Source organism: Heloderma suspectum, chromosome 5, assembly GCF_057233095.1.
Source record: "Heloderma suspectum isolate Gila_16-S chromosome 5, 16-S_ref, whole genome shotgun sequence".
Classification (NCBI taxonomy): domain Eukaryota; kingdom Metazoa; phylum Chordata; class Lepidosauria; order Squamata; family Helodermatidae; genus Heloderma; species Heloderma suspectum.
Window position 1 is genome coordinate 180,627,616 of NC_139462.1, and position 12,405 is coordinate 180,640,020.

Sequence of the window (12,405 nt, forward strand, 5' to 3'; positions counted from 1 at the left end):
TTCATGGATTATTCTGGTAAAAAAAAAAGGTTGGTAGAAACAGTGGGTAAACATGGGAGGGCTACAGCTGGAAGATATTGTCATCTGGACTACCTGTAACATTACGTGAATGGAGCAGGGCAAAAGCACAGTAAAACTCTCCTCTGAAAGCACCATTCAATTAAACAACATCAAAGGATTTCATCTATAGGTTAGGGATGGGGGAGAAATTACTTTGCTTTGCATTTTAATGCATACATACCCAATTTCATACTTTTGAACCAATACACCAACTGAAATTTGGTTATTTTTCAAAATTTACACTTCTCTGAATTTTGCAGTGGAGGTCTCCAATTTTAAAAATCACATGAAATATACATTTTCATGTAAACTTTTACTTTAAAAAGCCTTAAAATTCAAGACAAACCGAACTTATGACTGGAATAAGAAACAGAGAAACTGGTCTGTCACTAGTTAGGTGGATAATGAGTGGAGAGCATGCAATGTGGGTTGCATCCAGACTTAATCGTAGACCTACTGAAATCAATGGGACATCAGACTTCCGGTAAGGAGCCATGTCATCCTGGCAGTGACTTGCGGGGCTCTGCAGGTTGCTTTTTTCAAACAGCTGTGAAAAAGTTGAGAAACCTTTTTTTCCCCCCTGGAAAATAAAGGGGAAGCCTACAGTGCCATCCAGATGAAATCTTAGAACAGCTGCCTTTGTGGAGGGTGCAAAGGGGCTCAAAACTAAGGTTAGTTGCCGGAGTTAATCACCTACTGAAACGCTGTTTTGAAACTCTTAATTAACTAAGAGACTACAAGGACAGACGAGCTCCAATTTTAGATAGCATTTGGAAACTTAAGCTACCAGCAAGCACCACTTGCACAGCAAAAAGCAAAAGTATGGCAGCTGTATAAATCTAACCTGAATTAAAATCAAGGAGTTGCAGACTTTTACAAAGCGAATTTAGCTCAAGAGGTTCTTTCAGAGAAGGAGAAAAAAAGAAAAGAGTACTAAGATTGTTTATATTTTAAAATAAGTATTACAGCCTATTTAACTTTCTATTTCTTTACATCATTGTTTAAAGATTTTAATGTTTGAATTTATATGGCTGACAGCTAAGTTTTTGTCCAGTTACTATTTTCTTCTGCATGACCTTGAGAAAGCGATGAAATCAAAATAAATAAATCTTTGGCAGAAAGCCTGGAATAGGCTGGAATAATATCAACTTGTGGGCTGACTGTTTGAAATTTACTACAGAAGGAGTGTTGCTGACACCTGTTGGATGCTAAAAAATCAGCAGTTTATGAAAAGCTTTCTTCTTTTTATGTTCTGTTTTTTCCTATCTCCTTTCCTCCTTTTGATACTAAGAGAGGTCTTTTTTGGCATTGGGAGATTAATAACTTACTGGATATCCAGATAAATTAATTTATAAAGGAAGTAATGAAGAAGACACTTGAATGACTGCTGTGAATTTGGATAAATATCAGAATAACTCGTACCAGAGCGAATACCTGGGAGATGCCTACAGAACAATTAAGTAGAAATACTAAATCCAGGAAAGGCTCTCTAAAAGAGACTCCGATGGGAGCTACAAAATTATCAGTGAAAACAACATCTATAAGCAAAGAAGAGGTACCTGAGCAGAAGCAAGACATACAAAAGATGGCCTTGGATGAACAAACACAGAATATTATAGATGCTATAAACAAAAAGATGGAGGCTTTTGAACTACGCATAGAACAAAGGATGGGTACTTTTGAACAACGTATAGAGCAAAGGATAGGCACCTTTGAACAACGCATAGAAAAATGGATGGAGAGGCAAGTATTGGAAGTGAAGGAGGAGATTAAAGATATGAAGGAAGAACTGAGACAAGAATTTAAGAAATTAGATGATGCATTAAATCAAAGGGAAGAAGTGTTTAAAATAATGACAGAGTGGAAGTATTGGAAAATAATACAGAAATTCTAATTATGGAGTTAGAATGTGAGCAGGATACATTAGCTTGGTTTGAGCTTAAAGACAAGGAACGTTCGTTACGTTTTAGAGGAGTCGCAAAAAGTATGGCAGTGCAGAACTGGACCTCAGAATGGAATTGGTAAAGACTATAGCAGCCTTTTTGAGTAAAGAGAAAATTATGGAAATGGAAATAGATCGAGCTTATAGACTGAATTCGACATACGCAAAAACAAAAGGTCTACCCAGATATATTATTGTCCATGTTGTAAAGAAAACTACAAGGGATTCAATTCTCCAGAAGCACTATAAAACCAAACTGAAGATGGTGGGCAAAGAGATTATCGTTATGAAAGAAATTCCTGGAAGATATTTGAGGAAAAGGAAAGATTATGCATTTTTAACAATCCTGAAACAGAAAAAGATCGTGTTTAGACAGGAATTCCCAGAAGGTGTGTGTCAGGGTGGACACTGAGCCCATAGAATCCCAGAGTAGTTCTGATTCTGAGGAAGAGCAGTCGCTCCTGGGAGAGAAGCATGCTCCTCTTTCCCAGGACCAACAGCTGACGGAGATTCCTCCCACCAGCATTCCTAGTTTAGTTAGCAGTCCAGGGAGTGACCAAGCACAGATAGCAGACTTGGTGGATGCGCGACGCAGACGCAGAGAGCGGCGCCAAATGGAGGGCGCAGAAAGGAGGCGTAGTGCCCGGTTGGCGCGCAAACAACGGCTGCGCCCAGAGGATCCAAGGGAAAAGGGGAGGGACTCTCCCTAGTCCTTAAGTTCAGGGGTCTGCCAGTAATTCCCTTTCAAACGGGGACCAACTGTTCCAACTTAGGGTATAGGTACTGTGCTGCTCAGATCTAGTTGCAATCGGTATAGTTGTTAAGTTGTAAAAGAAGAATAAAGCTTTGAAAGGAATTCCTTTGTCTGTGTCTGGACTTGGCTACTGGATTAGACTGAGAGAGGCCTCCAAGGAGCCCTTGACAGTGTGGTTTTCTCTTACAGAGTACAGAGATATACGGTGAACTCAGTTCAAAAAGCAAGAGAGTTCCTTCGAACTTATGGAAAAGATTGGACAGACCTACAACCTAATGTACAAGAAGATGATAGCACTCAGGGTGCAGCAGGTGGAAATTTAAGAAGGTATCTTAATCTTATATTTCTTTAAAAATGGATTACAAATTTTTAACTTGGAACATCAATGGGGCGAATGCTCCTCAAACGAGAAAGAAAATATTTTATTATCTACAAAAATTAAAACAAGATATAATATGCTTACAAGAAACTCATATTAAGAAAGAAGATACCAAATATTTAATTAATAAAAAATTAGGTAAAGCGTTTATAATGGCAAGCCGAAAAAAGAAAAATGGAGTAGTTCTATATATTAAGCCACATACCAGACCGGAATTAGTATTGTCAGATGAACAAGGTCATTTTGGGGGAGTTAAAATCACATTGAATTGTATATCAACATTGATTTTAGGGGTTTATGCACCTAATGACCATAAAGCGGAATTTTATGAGGACCTCTTATCCAAACTCATGGATCTAGCTTTTGACAGTTGGTGTTTAATGGGAGATTGGAATGGGGTGATTGCACCTCAAATTGATAGAATATCGGAGAAAAAAATAAAGAGTAATCAAGGGAAATTACCTAAAAGTTTTTTTGAATTGATGGGCAAACTTGGCCTTAGTAGATGTATGGAGAGATAAAAATGGAAATTCAAAAGAATATACATATTTTTCAGAAAGACATAAATCTTTTTCAAGGATTGATATGATTTTGACAACTAAAGAACTTGCCAGAAATATTGGCAAAATACAAGTTCTACCAAGATAATTTTCGGACCATAACCCTAGATCTATGTCATATGTGAAAAGAAGCACTACTTTTAGACAGAGATTGAATGAAATGATATTTCAAAATAAAAGTATTGTGGACAACACTAAAAAGAAATTGAGATAATTTTTTGAATTGAATTTGGACAAGGGAACAAATATCCAAACAGCATGTGATGCAAGTAAGGCCTATATGAGAGGTTATTTTAAACAACAAAACACGCAACTGAAAAAGAAAAGAGAAGGTACAAAATATTTTAAAACAGATAAAGGAGAAAGAAGAATTCCTAAAGAAAAAACCGGGAAAGGCAAGTGTCCTCCAACAGGTTAAATTACTCCAACAACAATTGTCGATGTTAACAGTTCCGGATATGCAAAAAAATTAAACTTTGTAAAACAAAGAAATTTTGAATTTGCCAATAAACCAGGAGGACGGTTGGCCTATAAACTTAGAAAGGAAAAAGAAAAGAAAACAGTTGTGAAAATAAGTGAAAGTGGATTATAATTAACCGATAATATGGCAATTCAGAAAGTTTTTCATCATTATTCAAATTTGTATAAAGGACATGATATCTCCCCAGAATTAATGGATAAATATATTCATAAACAAAATTTACCAAAAATTACTAAGGAACAAAAACAAATGATGAATGGCCCAATAACAGCAAATGAAATGGTGGAAGCAATAAAAAAAATTAAACTGGGAAAAACTCTGGGACCAGGTGGAATATCAGGATTATATTATAAGAAATGTGAAGAAGAAATTTTACAACCTTTGAAAAATATGACGAACAGTATTTTAGAACAGGGGGAGATACCGGAAACATGGAAAACAGCATATATAACATTAATACCTAAAGAAGGACAGGATTCAACCTCGACAAAAAAATTATAGACCAATCTCATTATTAAACAATGATTATAAGATATTTGCAACAATTTTGGCAGAAAGGGTCAAGAAAATATTGCAGGAGTTTGTATATGAGGATCAAAATGGTTTCCTACCAAGGAGACAGATGAGAGATAATGTAAGAACAGTCTTAAATGTGGTGGAATATTTGGAAAAACACCCAGAAAAACAAGCAGCTGTGATATTTTTAGATGCAGAGAAAGCATTTGATAATCTCAACTAGAAAATTTTAATTAAGACTTTAGAAGAATTGGACTTTGGGGAAAACTTTATAAAATGGGTGAAATCGGTGCATACCGATCAAAAGGCTCAAATAATTATAAATGGGGACTTGACTAAACCTTGTGAGATACAAAGAGGAATAAGACAAGGCTGCCCATTGTCCCTGCTACTGTTTATATTGGTGTTAATGTTTATACTGGTTTTAATGTTCTATATATTTTAAATTGTTTTATTGTGTGTTGTTTGGTTTTAATTTTTGTGAACCGCCCAGAGAGCTTCGGCTATTGGGCGGTATAGAAATGAAATAAATAAAATAAAATAAATAAATTTTAGAATTATTGAACAGAGATATAAGATAAAATCACTGAATTACAGAAATAAAGATTTAAAAGGAGAAATATAAGCTGAGGGCTTTTGCAGATGAATTGGTGTTCATGTTGGAAGAACCTTTAAAGGAAATTGAAATTTTAATGAAAAAATTAAAAGAATTTGGAGCAGTGGCAGGGTTCAAAGTTAATAAACGGAAAACAAAAATTTTAACAAAGAATATGAATGTTCAAGAAAAAAAAAGTTGATGAATAAGACTGACTTCCAAATTGAAAAGAAAAATATTTGGGAGTCCTTTTGACAAATATGAATTGTATGCTTTTTCAAAATAACTAAGTTAAAGTGTGGAATGAAATTAAACAAGACCTATTAAAATGGGAAAAATTACAGCTATCACTTTTGGGAAGAATTGCAACTATTAAAATGAATGTACTGCCTAGAATGTTATTTTTGTTTCAAATGATACCCATTATTACATCAGATTTACCTTTTAAGCAGTGGCAGAGAAATGTGGGGAAAAGATCTAAAATTTACTTTATCTACAAATTTACTTTATGTACACATCTTAAAGAGAATTTTTACAAGATGATGTATAGATGGTATATGTCACTGTTTAAACTGTCTAAAACATATAAGGGTGTTTCTGGAAAATGTTGGAAATGTGAAGATCAAGATGGAATGTTTTATCATTTATGGTGGACTTGTAAAAAAGCTAAAATATTTTGGAAATGAATACAGTCTTTAACTCAAAGAATATTAAAGACTACTACAGAACTAAAGCCAGAAATCTTTTTATTGGGACTAACAGATAAACATGTAAAAGAGAAGGGGGGAACCCTCTTTCTCTACATGACAACAGCGGCAAGGTTATTGTATGCACAAAAGTCGAAGAATGAAACAACACCAACTGTGAGCGAGTGGATCATGAAAATAATGGAGCTGGCAGAGATGGCAAAACTTACTAATATAATTAAAGGATCAACAACTAAATTTGTTAGATTGGAAATCTTTTATAGAATTTGTACATGAAATAGAGAAAAATGCTATCTATATATATGGATTTTGAACTTGAGAAATGAGATAATGTCTGTGGACAATGTATGATATATAACTAAGATAAGAAGTAGAGAATAATAATGAGCATATGTTGTGTAAGGGAGCCAAAGGTAGATATCTTATAATCTTAAGAGATATTTTAGTGTATGTGTATTGTTGTTGTGTTTCTGTTGTTTTCTTTTTTAAAAATAAAATTATTATATCATGAAATCAATGGGACATCTGTTAGTCATGACTAACTTATGTCCCATTCATTTCAATAGGTCTGTGACCAGGTCTGGATCTAACCCTGTCGGTTTTATTTTTAAAATGTAATTTTGTCACCAAGGAACATCAAAAAACTGTATGAATGTATGTAAGGCTATACATACTCAAAGCAAAATAAAGAATATGGTTAAAAATAGGGTAAACAAATCAAACAATGCAAGTAAAAATGGCTAGCTAGAATCCAGGGGCACTTTTCATATGGCACAACTGATTGTGCGGCCACAGGCTTTTGGTGGGGAGACACTGGGAAAGCTTACTGGACGCTAAAGTAGGCAGATCTATTGGATCACCTGTATCTACATGTATGTTGACACCTTCAAAGGATTCTAAAAAGTTAGGGACACAGGACTTTCTTTGAAGACGCCTTGCTGATTCATCTTCAGCAAAGCTTGTTCTTCTGCATGTTTAATAACTGAAGCTTTAATTATGCTTTCTACCAAACGTTTGGGACCATGTTACTTGAAAGATTGCCTACACCCATCCAAGCCTGTGCAGACATAAATATCCAACTCAGCGGACATGCGCTTGTAGGCTAATCTGTAAGGTCAATCTGGCTGGCAGGCAAGAGGCAGGGTCTTCTGTGTGGTGGTCCCCATGTTTTGTAACTTCCTGCACACTGAGATGCACATGGCCTCAACCTTGGTAACTTTCAAGCAGGCTTTAAAAAATTATTGCTTCAGACTGCTTTTTATTGAACACGGTCATTTAATTACTGCAGGATTTAAAAGTTGAGGAGCTGTTGTGAAATGTTTTCTAGCATTGTTTCTCCATTATGTACTGTTTATTTTTAACTGACCTAGGTTGTATATTATTTTTGATGCCCTCAAATGCTGGGATTTAGTTTTTTAAATGTATTATATATTTTATTATGTAAGCTGCCTTGTAAGGGCTATGCCCTAAAAGGTAGACCATAAAATACGTCTATAAATAAGTTTACTTGTGACAAAAGACAGGCTAACAAGCCTGTAATTTCCTGGCTCCTTGCAAATCCCTTTTTAAAATATTGTTTTAACATTGGCTACCTTCTGGTAATCTGAAAGGGTGCCAATTTTAGTGTCAAGTCACACATTTTTCTTAAATCAACCAATTAATTTAAATGTTAAATTAAATTTCACATTTGAGCTCCTTAAAGCCTAAGGTGCAGGCTGTCCCTCCAGATCTGGTGAGCTGTTAATTTGTAATTTGTCAATTAACCATAGAACTTCATTTCTGTTCCCTCTATTTGACTTAGTTTTTTAAACGTCCTCCCACAAAACACCTATTCAGGCATCCATATCCAACTTTTTCTGCAGTAGTAACCAAAACAAAAACATTATTTAGCTTCTCTACTATTTCCCTATTCTCCTTTAGTACTCTTTTCACGCCTTGGCCTAATGGCTAGTTTCTTGCTTCTGTTGCAAATTTTTTTTATCGTTGAATTAATTTTTTTGCAATGTGCCCTTCAAATCCTTCTTGTGGTTGTCCTGTAAAGGGACTCCATTCTGCAAACTCTCAACATCTCCTTGATTTCAAAAGTGATTACCTGCTGACAAACAAGCCTTTCTGTGCTGCAGATTTTGATTACTGTATTGGTTATTCTATTGAGCATAACCTTGCTGGCATGTGAAATGAGTGCAATTGTGCGGTAGTTTGAACACTCTTTGGCGTTGCCCTTCTTTGGAATCGGAATGTAAACTGACCTTTTCCAGTCTTGTGGCCACTGTTGAGTGTTCCAAATTTGTTGGCATATTGAGGCAGAAAGCGAAGAGGATCTAAAGAGCCTCTTGTTGAGGGTGAAAGAGGAGAGTGCAAAAGCTGGTTTGAAACTCAACATTAAAAAAACTAAGAAGCAGAGACATCACCTTGCCGATAAAGGTCCGTCTAATCAAAGCTATGGTTTTCCCAGTAGTAACGTATGGCTGTGAGAGCTGGACTATAAGGAAGGCTGAGCGCCGAAGAATTGATGCTTTCAAACTGTGGTGCTGAAGAAGACTCTTACGAGTCCCCTGGACTGCAAGGAGGTCAAATCAGTCCATCCTAAAGGAAATGAACCCTGACTGCTCATTGGAAGGACAGATCCTGAAGCTGAAGCTCAAATATTTTGGCCACCTAATGCAAAGAGAAAACTCTCTGGAAAAGACCCTGATGTTGGGAAAGACTGAAGACAAAAGGAGAAGGGGACGGCAGAGGATGAGATGGCTAGATAGCATCACCGATGCAATGAATATGAACTTGAGCACGCTCCGGGAGAGAGCGCAGGACAGGAAGGCATGGCGTGCTATGGTCCATGCGGTCACGAAGAGTCGGACATGACTGAACGACTGAACCACACTTGGTTGTTCTATATTATGTACCAGAAGAATTTTATGGTGGCAGTGAAAACAATGGTGTAGAATGTTTGCAAACATTCTAACTGCGCTGGAATAAAGCCCAGTCCAGGGTTTCCTCAGCATAACATCCTAGGGTAGGAAAGATCTTTCCACCGTTCCGGACCCAGTAAGGGAATTGGGGGGCAGTAACAGTGATTGTACCACTCAGGGCAAGAGAAAGAAACTAAGTCTGGATGTTACCAGAGGGCAGCAAATGGGTGCGAAAGGGAACGTGACTGGACAGAGAAGTGGCAGGTAAAAGGGAGAAGTAGAGGAGAGAGCAGGACAACATTGAGGGAACAGGAACTCAGGAGAAAAAGAGATGACAAGACACCTCTCACCCTAGCCCCTTTTTAGATAGATTGCAGACTAAGGTTTATTAGATTGAGAGAAGGGAGTTTGTGCCACAGCTCCTATTCCCCCTTTCAGGGTTGAAATGTCATTTCCTGCTCCATTTTACCTCACCCCAATCCCACTATCATACATTCCAAGACCCCAGGTAGTTTGAGACCTTTGGTGAGGCAGCACACAAATTCACCTGTGAAGTCTGAGATGAAAGTGCAGAGAGGTACCAATTCCAGTCTCAATATTTGGTTTTCCCCTCAAAATAAATATCTATATCTAAACCCCCAAAGAAAAGCAGAATGTTTCTTCAAGATTCAGACATATTTATTTACTTTAGTGGATTGTTTTTAGGTGGATTTTGCCATGTACACAATTTGTCAATTTATTTGCAATGGCTCTTTTTGAATTTGTATGATTTGAAAGATCTTCCTGGGAAGTAACTTAACTGAGGGGTATGGCTCCATATTTATGTATGTCTTAATGATTCACAATATGTGATGTGCATTGTGTTTTGCTACCTTCTATCTTTAGTAACTGAAACATATTGATAAAGAAGCACCTGACTCTGTGCACAGAAAGGGGCTGAGTCACAGCAACTCACGTTCTGGGTAAACAAGTCCAGGATCGACCTTCGACGGACCACTCTCACTCCTCCAACATCCGGGAAACCTGGCAGAAAGAACTACACATAGCCCTGAATGGTGCCAGTAATGCACCAACCTATGGGGAATTCTGTGTATGTGTCTCAGTCCTGATGGGAAACAGCTGAACTGAGCATGACACTGGATGAGCAGCAAGCAAAACAGTAGTGCCCTCTGGGAGTGAAACTGAGCCATACCTCCAGGCAAGGAAATGCAAAGGCACATCAACATCTTTAGCACAGAGTTCGTTTTTATGAGACCAGCCTATGACACACTTCCCCTGCAAGCTGATATTTTACCCTAATATTATTTGCATCATTGGGTCATGCAGTAGCCCCCAAAATATAGTAGTATATTCTGCTTCAGTCACACCCTTTTCCAAGATATTCCATTCATTTCCCCTCAGATGGAACGAAGTTCAAAGCTCTTCACTGTATGAAGATGGAAAAGCCAAAATGATACTGTTGTTAGCAGCCCTACTAATGCTTCCTGGAGAGGATGCACAAGAAGTAACCCAATTTAAGATTCTCTTTGGAAATAGTTCTGTTTTCCTTGATAGCAGAGCCTTCAACTTTTCATCTTTGCTTCCATCAAACACCTGAGTAGACACAAAGATTACTCCTCAGGGGTTGATCCCCCCTGCACCCCCGCTGCTTATCCCCTACCTAAAAGTCAAGCTCCTGCTGTTCACTCTCCACCTGAAGGCAACTGTGTCCATATTACAGCATTTCTCCATTCCAAAAGTTACTGTAGCAGACATGGGTCTTGCATCAGGTGAAGAAACAGATTGAGGCAGAGAGAATAACCATCCAGACCTCATGAAAAACAGGATCTGGAATTAATTGGGGGTGGGGAGGGAGGACAAGAAATATAACCAGGACTAGAGAAATCACAGGTGTCAGTTCTCAGAGAGGGGAGAGAGGGGAAAGGCAGGGCTACAACTTTTTTTTTTAAGCTTCTTTTTTCCCCTAATAATTAGTGTTCTGATAATGACTCAGAGATAACTCAGTCCCCCCACCCCCAGCTTTTGCTTAGAAACACTTGCCACAGAATGGTGGTATATTTTATAGGTCCTTTTCTCCCTCCCACTGATACAATTTGGCATAGCAAGCATGTCATACAACAGAGGGAGGGAAAAGGCAACATCAGAACAAGGCTCTAATCAAACGGACTGAGTCCAAACGGACTCAGGCTATCAGAGATACAAATGTTGCTTGCAACCATTTCTGTGGTCCAGCGAGAACTTAAATCTGATTCACAGACTGGAGCCACAATGCCAAGCACGACCCAGGATCCACAAAGCCAAAAAGATTTGCAAAGGGCAATCTGAGGCCCTCTTCACATAAAGCTTTTATTGTGCACTCGCGGTCAGTCACTCATGGATGTTTGCAGGTCCTTTTCATGATGCTGTCAACCTCCAGTGCCTCCCCATCGTTTTTAAGCTTTATTCCACCTTTTAAAAAATTGCTGAAAATGCACTAATATAAACCACCATCAAAGAGCTGGTGTATTTCCGGAATCGCACAATATCGCCACGTCACCTACTGGCTGTACAAATGAAACATATGCAACTTGCCCACAAAAGAAATACCACCCCTCCAAGGGGGGAAGTGTGTGTATTGTGCCAATTGCAATTCCACAGACTTCAGAAGACGAAGCCCCAGTAAAGGTTCAGGATTTTTGCTTCAATGTCGAGAAGCCCTGAGTGATTCAAAGCAGAAACTCTGCTACAACTTACTGCTGGGCCAAATTATAGAAAAAGGGCTGAATCTCAGTGGTAGAGCCCCTGCTTTGCCTGCAGAAAGTCCCAGGTTGACTCCGCGGCATCTCCAGGTCAGACGGAGAAAAACTCCTGCCTGAAAACCCGGAGAGCTACTACCAATCAGTGTAGATCAGGGTAGGCAATCTGGTGCCCTCCAGATGTTTTGGACTACAACTTCCATAAGCCCTAACCAGCATGGCCAATGGTAAGGGATTCTGGGACTTGTAGTCCAAAACATCTGGAGGGCACCAGGTTGCCTACTCCTGGTGTAGACAATACTGATCTAGATGGACCAATGTTCTCACATGGTATAAGGCAACTTGGTATGTTCCCATAGCTCTTCCCCAAGGCAAGCATCTCAGAAAAATGGAAAACATGGTATTGTGTGGTGAATTCCAGCCCTCAAAAGGTCAGGATAGGGGAAGGGTCTATCAGGGAAAATGGTTGTGCCAACTTCCACAGCAGGAGAGCCTACAAGCAGCTCAAGGGAGCAAAGTGCTAGAATCAGGTTTTCCCCAAGTAACTTAATGCATGTGATGAATCTTTCCCACAGCATACATATAATACTGGTATATTTGCTAAAATATTTCTAAGCCACCCTATATCAAAAGATCTCAGGACGGGATGCAAGCAATAACATTTTTTAACATAAAATCACAAAATAGCAAAACCCCACAATCCAGTATAAAATCAGCCCTGGTAGATCACGGACACCAAAAACTTTGGATAAAGAGCCATCCGAGCC